The 12,259-nt window shown below is 43.1% G+C and overlaps 1 long non-coding RNA gene across 1 annotated transcript in view; it reads left to right on the plus strand.

Annotated features, from left to right (window-relative positions):
- Positions 1-894: 894 nt before the first annotated feature.
- LOC115468010 overlaps positions 895-12,259 on the plus strand; it is a 178,276-nt gene continuing 166,911 nt past the window's right edge. The window contains exon 1 of the long non-coding RNA XR_003941801.1: positions 895-1,056. This is a non-coding gene — a long non-coding RNA (uncharacterized LOC115468010). The remainder of the gene's footprint in view (positions 1,057-12,259) is intronic.

Genomic DNA, 12,259 nt, shown 5'->3' on the forward strand with positions numbered 1-12,259 from the left:
CGGGAAATGGCAAATTAATGACATCACAATTTACTTCATGATCACATCACCAAACGAAGATATAAAGCAAGAGCCTCGAGAATAGACGCCTCTTCTTGTGCTCTGAACACTCTGAGGTGTTGGGCACTGATTTTTCTCCTGTTATGCATGTTGGCCCCCGCCCTGGCATCATTTCTAACCATCTCATTAAGTTCTATTTCACAGTCCTAATGTCACCAGTAATGTTTTTGTTAAGGAATCTCCTACTTTTTGGCATGCATAGATGCTCAAACCTCTGCTACAGCTGACCATGATGCTGTCAGCGTGAGCTGGGAGAGTTCCCCACTCTGGACTGGTGATCCATGGATGCCACTGGGTGAGGAACTCTGTTCCTTCTTTCCACAGCATCAGCCATGGGAGGAAGGTGAAGGCCGAAATGTTATACATCATGGGGACTCGAATATAAGCCATTTCTATAGCACTAGTAGATATAAGCAGCACTGTACACAGGTACAATGATGCAGGTACTTTCTGTGTCCTTAGAGGGCTGACAATCTAAGGTGCTTTTTGTACCTGGGGCAATGGAGGGCTAAGTGACTTGCCCAGGGTCACAGGGAGCTGCAGGAACCTTTTCTTGGGCAAAAAATTCTCAGTTTATATTTGAGTATATGGTACTTTGTACATCTAGAGCTGCAAAAGCAAGACTAAAATTTATCTATTCCATTAGATTAAGGGGATTAAAGACCTAACATTTTGTACTTGTCTTTCACATCTTCCAAATCCTCCATGCTTTAAGAATTATGTTAAGGCCTTGACAAAAGCATCTAACACAAGAGCAGCAGTTGACGGATTGGTTAATGGTTAGAAAATTCAGGGTCAATAGTTTAGGACAGTCAGATATAGAGAATCAGAGAATACAGGTATAATCAAGAACAGGAACACTGAACAAGGAAGGAAAAGAGGAATGAAACAGGAATGTAAGACACAGCAGGAGAAAACAAAAGTACACCAGGGAGCAACTACGGCAAAGTAGCCAGTCACTAGTCCAAAAATGGTCTGGATAGCCAGCAGCACCTGGTATGTACAGGGTGAGGCAAAAAAAAAAAAAAAAAAAATCTCCTGGAGTTTTTTGCTGTTTTCTCAGCAACTGCTTGGAATTTCATAGCAAAATTTTACAGTTTTACATTTTTATTTGTTGTTAACATCTACATTTATGTGCCAAGTGGAATGAGATTATCTTTAAACTAGTAAAAAAGGCCCGTTTCTGAGACCAATGAAACGGGCACTAGCAAGGTTTTCAGCGGAGTGTGTATGCTTGAGAGTGTGTGTGTGAGAGTGACTGTGTAAGAGAGAGAGACGGAGTGAATGTACAAGTGTGGGTGTGTGTGACATAGTTTGAGGCTGTCTTTGTGAGAGTGTGTGTGTGTGAGAAAGAATGAGAGTGTGCGGCAGGGGCCCCCCCTCCGTCAAGGTGTTTTGGAAAAGAAGCAGGAGATCCCAAGGGGTCACGTTTTGACGCGAGGGCGTGGCAGACACTCATGGAGAAAAAGCGATCTACACCATGACACATTTAGAATGTTGGGTAACTTGAGGCTTCATTAGAATGTTGGAGGTGCGTTTTATATAGAGAGATATGGTGAAGTTAAAGATTTTTTAGAGTGACCACCCAGAAATTTTCATGCGTTCAAAAATGTTGCACTGTAAAACTTCAGTTAAGAAGTGTGCTCCTGTGTTTGTTACATTTTAAACTCATTCAGTAGTGTGCACTTCAGTGTTCGCTACAACAGATATTAGGTCATTTTTTTAGACAGTATAGAATGCAGAGAAGTTTGACTTGTACACTATACAGGTACTCCTGAGGCAGGCCCTCATGGCCAAAACACGATTTGTGTCGAATCCATTACATATTTCTGAATAAAACTCCTGCTGTGAACTCCAGTCCGTTGGATGTTTTTTCCACATCATTCTTTTTGTCACCTTTGTTGTGTTTGCCTGCACTGTAAAACTACCATTATCTGACCCCCCCCCCCCAAAAAAAAAAGAAACAACAGGGTACCAGCTTACTTTCGTAAACAATAATTTGAATAATTTGTATTTGATAATATGATCATTTACAGATCATTTCTTTAAAAGCATTTTGGTTCGGAACCACAATCATGGGCAAGGTGCTGGTAGTGGACAAAATGAGACACTGCATGAACACGTTTTTGAAGCAAAGGCGATAATGGCTGCCTATCATCTCAAGAACTGGAAGCTTAGCACTATGAAGTTGGCTTGACTGCAAAATTCCGACACATTGTTAATTGTATCATATGAATGATGTTATTTTTGCTATGTTTTAGTTTGAACAATTTTAACATGCAGAAATCGCTAGGTTGTAATGCTACAATGTCAGTAACATCAGCATATAGGAGGTAGTGTTCTATTGTGGATTAAAAACTGGTTAAAAGATAGAAAACTGATCAGTATTCTCAATGGAGAAGGGTAGTTAATGGGTTCCCCAGGGGTCTGTCCTCGTACCGCTGCTTTTTAACATATTTATAAATGACCTAGAGATGGGAGTAACTAGTGAGGTAATTAAATTTGCTGATGACACAAAGTTATTCAAAGTCATTAAATCGTGGGAGGATTGTGAAAAATTACAAGAGGACCTTATGAGACTGGGAGACTGAGCATCTAAATGGCAGATGACGTTTAATGTGAGCAAGTGCAAAGTGATGCATGTGGGAAAGAGGAACCTGAATTACAGCTACGTCATGCAAGGTTCCACGTTAGGAGTCATGGACCAAGAAAGGGATCTAGGTGTTGTCGTTGATGATACATTGAAACCTTCTGCTCAGTGTGCTGCTGCGGCTAAGAAAGCAAATAGAATGTTAGGTATTATTAGGAAAGGAATGGAAAACAAAAATGAGGATGTTATAATGCCTTTGTATCGCTCCGTGGTGCGACCGCACCTCGAATATTATGTTCAATTCTGGTCACTGCATCTCAAAAAAGATATAGTGGAATTAGAAAAGGTGCAGAGAAGGGTGACGAAAATGATAAAGGGGATGGGACGACTTCCCTATGAGGAAAGGCTAAAGTGGCTAGGGCTCTTCAGCTTGGAGAAAAGGTGGTTGAGGGGAGATATGATAGAGGTCTATAAAATAATGAGTGGAGTTGAACGGGTAGATGTGAAGTGTCTGTTTACGCTTTCCAAAAATACTAGGACTAGGGGGCATGCGATGAAGCTACAATGTAGTAAATTTAAAATGAATGAGATAAATGTTTTCTCCACTCAATGTGTAATTAAACTCCGGAATTCATTGCCAGAGAATGTGGTAAAGGCGGTTAGCTTAGCAGAGTTTAAAAAAGGTTTGGACGGCTTCCTAATGGAAAAGTCCATGGACCATTATTAAATGGACTGGGAAAATCCACTATTTCTGGGATAAGCAGTACAAAATGTTTTGTACTTTTTTGGGATCTTGCCAGGTATTTATGACCTGGATTGGCCATTGTTGGAAACAGGATGCTGGGCTTGATGGACCTTTGGTCTTTCCCAGTATGGCAATACTTATGTACTTATGATATTCAGCAGGGACATACATAAGATACTTATTCAGGTCCCAGCTAAATATCGGCCAGGACACACAAAAGCATTTTTAACTGCAGAACCCTCCCCTATCCCAATCTCCTGTCCTACCCTCTCTCCAAAGAAAATTCAAGGCATGCCCGAACCCCCCTACCCCTGTAGACCCCCCAGTTTCTGATGGTCTCGCAGGGCATACAGGCAGGAATGATACCCACTTACTCCTGCTTCGTGTGGCTGCCTGTTCCAAATGGCTGCCAAAATCTATAGTGGCAGTCTCGCGGTACTATCATGCCCACATCTACTGACTTCTCAGGCAGCCCAAGAATTCAAATATTGCTTTCCCTGTTCCAGCTGGCCATATCCTCAAAGTCTGCCTGTAACCGCTGAATACTGATCATATTTGCTGTGATTTCAGGAGCAGTTTGCTCAAACTTTTCCATTTGCTCCTCGAGTGTGGTAAGCTTTTCTAATGATTTTTTAAGCAGTCTAGTTAAGTTTTTCAAAATGCTCTGGACTTGTTTCATGGCTTCCAGATGTGCCTACATCATGTTCCAAAGGGCAAGTAGCAATACCATCAGTGGGACCATCACTGCCACCATGGCCTTGTGCTTTGATGCCTCCATCTTCTCGGTGATGGAGGATCAGTTTTGTGGCGTTTTAATCCAGGGTGGACAGAATATTGGGTATCCAATTTTGCATCCATTATGGTTGACATTTTTCTGTAGTTGTCAGCAGTATTAATCACAGCTTTAGTTGAGTTTGGAGGCCATTATTTATTAAAATCAGGCCTGTTTGCACAGATATCTCAGCTTATGCGACCTCTGGAGATATGCTCCAGAGCATCTTCTCTTATGTATTTTTTAAACAATTTATATAAATCTAGGCATGTTAATCTAGATTTGCCAAAAAAACAGCTTGCACTATGTAGAAACTACTAGGGATGGGCAGTCAACATTTCCTCTGTCATTTCCAGTCATTGGCAAATGAAAACGAGCAGAAAAAAACATGACCGGTCATGTTTTTTTGTTTTACAACAGGATGCCAGAAGGAAGAGAAGGTATCATATGCATAACTTTTCTCCTTCTCTTCCCTCCCCCCTCCCCTTACTTCCAGTATCCTTGAAATCATCAATCCACATTGCGGATACTTACTGAAAATATCAGTTTTTGTCACAGGATATGGAGGAAATTAGGTCAATTTGTCATTTGATATTTTATGGATAAATGGACATCTACAGTAGCAGTTGATCACTACAGTTGCCATCTCTAAGTCCAAGCAGATGAGGACTGACTTAAAATTCTAAACAGATATGTGTCTGGAGAAGGAAAGAACAGAGGAGGTATCATAGAGACATTTAATACCTCCAAAGTATACATGTACAGGATTCAGGCCTCTTTCAAAACTCTGGAATGAGGAGTGATAACATGAACGTGAAAGGGGACAGACTCAGGAGTAATCTAAGGAAATATTTCTGTACAGAAATGGTTGTAGATGTGTGGAACAGCCTCCCAGTGGAAGTGGTGCTGTCAAAGACTTTATTTGAAAGCAAGAAAACTTGAGACAAGCACAGACGATCTCTGAGGGAGAGGAAAAGACTGTAAAGCTGAGGAGCTGGTGTTGATAGGCAGACAGGATAGGTCACATGCTGCCCAATATTCAGCGCTATTTAACTGGACAAGAACGGCTTGTGGTCAGTTAAATAGCCTTAAGTCAGTTAAGCGCTAATATTCAGCATAAGATTGCCAGCTATTTCAGCTTGATATTAGCACTTAGCAGCTAGCCCGGTCATACGACATAGTCGGTTAGCATCAATATTCATCGACTAACCGGCTAAGTTTAGTAGCCAGATAGACTTGGGAGGGGCCAAAAGATAGATGTGTAGCTCCTATTGTAGAAGGAGAAGTGACGTCCATGTTCAAAAAGATTGACGTACATATTTAGAGCTGGTATTTGGCATGTCCAGGTTACAGAAAGGTGCTCCAATTGAGCATTTCTCCATTAACTGGAGTGAGGGAAGTCACAGTATATATTTTCCTGTCCCTGGAGGGTTCAGAATTTTTTTAAAAAAGAAAAGAAACAAAAATGACAAAAATCAGGACTTGAACCAGCAAGTTTATCCTTCAGTTATCTTTGTAGTTCTGACAGAATCACATCTCCTTGAGAAAGCATAGGCCAGAAGTACCTGTCGTCCAAGAAAAGCCTGAGAAAAGCTATAAATGATGGAAATGCTAGATTGCAATGTACAATGTAAACAAAATCCTGGAGCTTTGTGGAGCCTGCAAGAAGCTCATGTGTGGAAAGTGTTCCAGAAAAGTTGAGAAGTGTCTGTGTGGCATACATTCCAGAATAACTGATATTTATAGAATGACTCTCATTTTAGAAACACCTTTGATTTTTACTTCAGTTTGTTCAATTGTTCATATTTTATTTTTCCCACTTGACTTTCTATAATTGTTTGAAAAATGAATTATGAATGTGAAAAGGGCAACCAAAACTGCTTTTTTGAGTTTCAGCCAAAACAGAATCTGCAGCCAAAAACATTTGATCACTTTGATGAAACCAGATCTGTAGCAGAAACTTACTGCTTTGTTTTGGTTGAAGCCAAAACAAAAAATAAATGAAGCCTTATCTGGCCTCTGCCCCCTTTTCTTACCCCCAGACCTTCCTTCAACTTGCCTCTTACCACCTAGCTGCCTGAAGCCCCCTTCCCTCACCCCAGGCCTGCCTTACAATCCACGGTGGTCTAGGGGTGTAGTCAGGGCAGGAGAAATTCCAAGATGCTGCTGTTCATGCTGGCTCTACTTTCAAAATGGTTGCCATGACCTCTCACGAGGCTGCCGCTAGAGGTTGCAGCAGTCATTTTGCGATTGTAAGTTAAGCCTGGCTCTGCTCTCAATATGGCTTCTGCAACCTTTAGCTTACAATCACAAATGGCTGCCACGACCTCCTGTGAAAGTTTCACAAAATTGCAGCTACAGGTTTTGAGAGTGAAGCTGACATGGGCAAGAGCGATTAGGGATTGCTCCTGCCCCATCTACACCCCTAGACTACCAGAGATTGTAAGGTAGACCCAGGGGAGCCTAAGATTAAAAGGCTATTCCTGTTTGAAGGGGAAGGAAGGAAGGGTATTCTTGTTGGCGGGGAGGGGGGGTGGGGAGGTAGGAACTGAAAACACATGGTAATTTTTATGCAAAACCAAAAACCAGCCAACACTTTAAAAATATGCTAAACCAAAACCACCCCCAAACTGGGCCACTTTCAGTGCCAAACCTGATCCTGAAACCAAATTTTGGTTGTCTCTATCAGTGATTTTTGTATTACAGAAAACAACAAATTTGCTTGTGCTTCTGTCAGTAGCTGTAAGTTGTATCTCCTACTTTTACATAGAAGCAATTTTAAATTAGGGTTAAAATTATCCCATTGGTCATTCTAGATATGGAAAATTATTGGTAGGTCTAGACTCTAGTGTTAAGTGAGAAGGAAGAAAATACACCCTTAATTCAGCTGCAATATTTATCTTCTATATACTTGTAGTGCTGCCATCTACTGACACCACAAAATTATTACATTCCTTATGCTCCTTTTTCCTTAAAGTACCATCTCTGATATTACTCGTACATTGTGGCATGTAAAATCATCCTCAACAGTGGCGTACCAAGGGGGGGGGGGCGGTGGGGGCGGTCCGCCCTGGGTGCACGCCGCTGGGGGGTGCCGTGGTGCGTGCCTGCTCTGAGTTCGCTGACTTCGCGTGTTCGCTGCAGCTCCCTCTGCCCTGGAACAGGAACCTGTTCCGGGTCAGAGGGAGCTGCAGCGAACGCACGAAGTCAGGGAACTCTGAGCAGGTGCGCACTGCTGCACCCCCCCAGCGGCGTGCACCCGGGGAGGGTCCGCGCTGCATCGGGGAGGTGCTGCACCCGGGGGGCGGGGCACCGCCCCGGGTGTCCGCCCCCCTAGGAACACCACTGATCCTCAAATCTCTAGTTTAGAGGAACAGATCTATACAGTTTGTTATCTAATAACATCCATGATCCTCTATATCAGAGTTGCCAAGTTACCCGGTTCCAGGTTGGAGACTTTTTGCCAGTGCTGGCTTTGAACTTAGATCCCAAAGCAGTGTGCGATTTGTAGTGCCTGATCCTGCTCATTTAAATCAGTGCTGCAAGTTCCATAATACACCAAGATGGGGTTGGCAGAAATCCAGGACTGTCCTAAAATCTCCAGCCTGGAACTGGGTAACTTAGCATCTATTCTATGTCAGGCTTGTTCAAGCTCAGTGTGTGAGGGCCACAAACAAGCCAGGTTTTCAGGCTATCCTCAATGAATATACATGAGAGATTTGCATACAATGGAGGTAGTGGGAATGCAAATCTTTCTCAGGCATATTCATTAGGGATAACCTGAAAACCTGGCCTGTTGGCAGCCCTCAAGGACTGCACTTGGACAAGCCTGCTTTATATTCTTTTAGGGTCGGCAGAACATGGTAAGCAGGGTATGCATGGCAGGGGGGCACCAACATTTGAGGAGCACCAGAAACTGCCATGCTTACCCTGCACTACACTACAGCCCTCCCAAGAAGACCTACCTTGATCCTCTGTAGCTGAGGGGGTAGGAAAGAATCCCACTTTTTCCTGCCCTCTGCAGCCTCCCCCATCTCCCTTTGCTCTTTTGTACCTCAGGTAGCACCGCCATACTTAAAAAATGGGTGCCGAGGCTTCCGGTGGCAGTCTCGCAAGACTGCCGCTGAAGTTTCGGCAGCCATTTTGAAAACCCGGTGCCCGCAGCATAGAAGAGCAAAGGAAGATGGAGGAGCAGCAGGCTACTCCTCCACTCCAAGAGACTACATAAGCAAGCATCTCTTCTACAGGTGCAATGATTAAACTATATTTATTTTTCTGGTTATAGGCCCTTTTACAAAGCTGCTAACAAGTGCCTAATGCAGCTTAAAATGGCATAGTGTGGGACGCGCTCATGCCTCTTGCAGTAAGTGCCCATTCAGCATGCACTAATCCAGGCACTAAAAAATGTTTCTATTTTTTGAGAGGGGCCATGTCAGGGGAGTGTTCCTGCACTAAATAGTTAGTGCAGCTACATTACTGTGCACAAACTGGTTAGCACAGGATTACTGTGTGAGACCTTACCACCTACAAAATGGGTGGCAGTAAGTGCTAACACGATAATTATTTTAATGACTGTGCACTAATGGCAGCATTAGTGCATGGCCATTAATACAAAAAAAATGGAAAACTGGACATTTTAAGGCTGTGTCAAAAATGGTCTTAGCGCTTTGGAAAAACCCATGCAAGGGCATGATAAGACCACTTTTTGCTGCAGCTTAGTAAAAGGGCCTGTGGCAGCATGACTGGGGGTCAGGCCTGAGCCCTTAATAAATACAACCACACATCATCATTTATCATCATCATTTATTCATTTTATATACTGTTTCTTATTGCTATTGGAAAACAGAACGGTTTACATTAAAAAGAAATACTACATAGGGTTAAGTGGGAAAGAAAAACATCGATGTTCATGCAGAAGAATAGCTGACCTGTTCCCTTCACAACTCAGGAGAAAATAGCTATATAAAGTCACTCACATTGATGTTCATGCAGAGGAATTACCTGACCCTTCACTATCTCTTATGTCATAAGCTAATCTACAAGTCTGTTCACTCAGCGAACTTCCTCTACCAAAGTTCCAAGCTATGGAATGCCCTTCCCAAGTCACTAAGGTCCTTAACACCTCACACCAACTTTCAGAAACACCTCAAGACCTACCTTTTCAAAACGTTCCTACCCACAGACAACAAGAATGAGCACACTAATTGACCCTCCTCAATCTCTCTCGAAGTCAACCTCTCTCTCCCAAACTAAGACCTCCCTTTCAATCCTCTTCACACCCATCAAGCCTCTTAAAATGCAACTCACTAAAAACTTATCCAAAATTTAATTCTCTTATTCCTCTCCTCCCCCATCCACCCTCTTATTATGTAATTCCCCACCTCTAACGAAATTGTAAGCCACATCGAACCAAACATGTTTGGAAAATGTGGGATATAAATACTGCTATAAATAAATGCTTTCCCATGGACTGGTCCTGTAGGCCCATGGTATGTACTCATCTGCCCCTCGAAAAGACAACCCAACCACCTTGTGCCTGCCCTGAAGTTCCCAACATTCAAGCCCTGTCTTTCAATAGCACAATTGGGCCCAGCTTGGCCCTGCTTTCCAAAGTCACAATGTTAACCAGGTTCCAAGAAAAACTTGGCCTACCTCCAGAAATGGGTAGTAATCAAGTACTTGTACTTTGTTACAGTACTTAAGTACCATTGGCAGTACTTTTACTTTTAACAAGTTACATCTTTTTGCTATACTTTTTACTTGTAACGAATTACAAGTAAGCTGTACTTTTGTACTTAGTAATGAAGTACAAATTTGGAGAGTATTTAAAAAAAAAAGTATTTTCCATCCCTCTGCTTCTCCCCATCTACAGGCTTTCCAAGCGATGTCAGACACAGCTTGCAGCTGATTAGGCCCGAACTTCCAGTCCCAAAAACAGCTGAGCTGGGACTGGAAGTTTGGGCCGAATCAGATGCGAGCCAGCATCTGACATTACCTGGAAACCCTAGTCTCCGTCCTCTACATCTGCCCAGAACAGCAGTTGATTGGGTGTTACTATGCTGTTGTCAGGCTAAGCTGACTCCGCAGCTTGAACTGTACCTTCATTGTCTGCCAGACCCACTCCTTCTACCCTCCCATCCACCATGGCCCTCAGCACAGTCTCACACCTCTACCGGTATCATGCTAATAAACTACCATGGGAGAAACGTGGGACCCGGCTCTTTGCAGTGCCACTACTGCTTCCTGTGCTAGGCCCGCCTCCTCTGATGTAAAAATCTGACACTGGCATAGGAATCACCCACGGTGCTGCAGAAAGCATCCCCCAAGATAGTTTATTAGCACAGGCCTGGCGAGGTGTACAGGAGGGAGGGAGCAAGACTGTGGAAAAAAGCCAGGTAACAGCACTGCATGCATCTGGTAGCGCTATAGAAATGATAAGTAGTAGTAGTAGTATTCTGCTAGCATCAAGTGTTTGTGTAGGACTGATCTGAACTAAACTAGCTTGTTTGTTTGTATTAATGTGGGAGAAATGAGCAGGCTGAAATATCCCGCCAAAACGTCCCACAGTGTCCTCAAGAAGAAGACAAGTATGTTTCCCACTTGCTATCAGTGCTGCTTCAAAATGGCTGCCGAGACTTCAAGCAGTGGCCTTGCGAGACTTCCAGAAGTCTTGTGAGGTCACCGCTTGATGTGTCGGCAGCCATTTTGAAGCAGCACCAGCAGCGAGTGGGCAGGGGCATCGCTGGGCAGGAAACAGTGAGGTCCTTTCCTGCCCCGAAGAGGCAACTAGACCACCAGGGAATAATAAGGTAAGGGAGGGGAGGTGATGTGAAATGTGGGTAGAGGATAGGGGGGTGAGAAAGCTATAAATAAAGGTGGGTAGAGGGTGGCTGGAAAAAGATTTGGGGAGAGGGAAATATATAGAAGGGAATTGCTTTCTTTGGTGGGGTCAAGTCAAGGTGACTGTATGGCATAGGGGTGGGGAGGGGGCGTGACAGAGGGTATGGGGGTGGGAAAGGGCATTGGCAGGGAGGGGAGGGGGTGTGGCTATTGGTGTCCTCTTTTTTGTCAGGGCAAATATAGTAACCCTACCTATTCTTTCAGAGGGTTTTTGACTCCCTGCTCTCCCCTTGAGTCCCACCCTCCTGGCCAGGCAGGCTACTACACCTATTCTTAAGGTGGCTTCACCTCAGTGAGGGAATGTTCCTAAGGAAACCTGGCTTTGTACCACTCACTCCCTAAAAGATGCCAAGGGTGAACCATCCCAAAGAGTGAAATTTACCACATCAAGGCGTGAGATTAAAGACCAAACTGCGTGTTGGCTTACTGGCTAATATTCAGTCCCTACTCTGATACCTGTATTATTTGGCGAACTTATAACTCCTGTTGACTGTTTTAAATACCAGTCAAATTTCATCTGTGCAGGGTTATTTTGCTGTTTGGAGGATAAGATCTGTATGAGGTATTCTGAATTTTTCAGGATTACATACATTATTTCATGCTTTTGTATGTTCACAGTTAGACTATTGTAATGTGGTTTATGCTGGTATTCCAAACTCTGCAATAAACATTTACAAACTCTCCAAAATACGGCAGCTTGCTTGCTATGTCATGCCAGATGTTGTGATCATATTACTCCTTTGTTGCTACAATTGCACTGGCTACCTGTATATTTCAGGATACAGTTTCAGATTCTTACATTGGCACATAAAGCGATTCATAAGGGTCTGCCTGATTATTTGGCACTATTCACTATCCCCTATACGCTGGTGAGTTGTCTGTGCTCGCTCGATCACAGACCTGTCGTGCCTAATCCCAGACAAGCATATTATAAAATAACAAGAAAAAGTGCATTTTATTTTTTGGCTCCATCTTTGTGAAATAGTCTTCCCTTGTACATAAGAGTAAAGCCTTCGTTAAAAAACTTCAAAGTAGCTTTGAAAACTATTTTTTTCCAACTTTTTAGTGTGTGTCTGCTTTTGTTGACGGAGGATACCTGAAGGAGAAGTAGCAGTTATGCAGCTATATTTTTAGTTCTTTTGGGTTGATTGTTTTCTTTTCTATATATTTATTGATGTTCTTTTCTATTTTC

This window comes from Microcaecilia unicolor, chromosome 4 (assembly GCF_901765095.1).
Source record: "Microcaecilia unicolor chromosome 4, aMicUni1.1, whole genome shotgun sequence".
Lineage (NCBI taxonomy): Eukaryota > Metazoa > Chordata > Amphibia > Gymnophiona > Siphonopidae > Microcaecilia > Microcaecilia unicolor.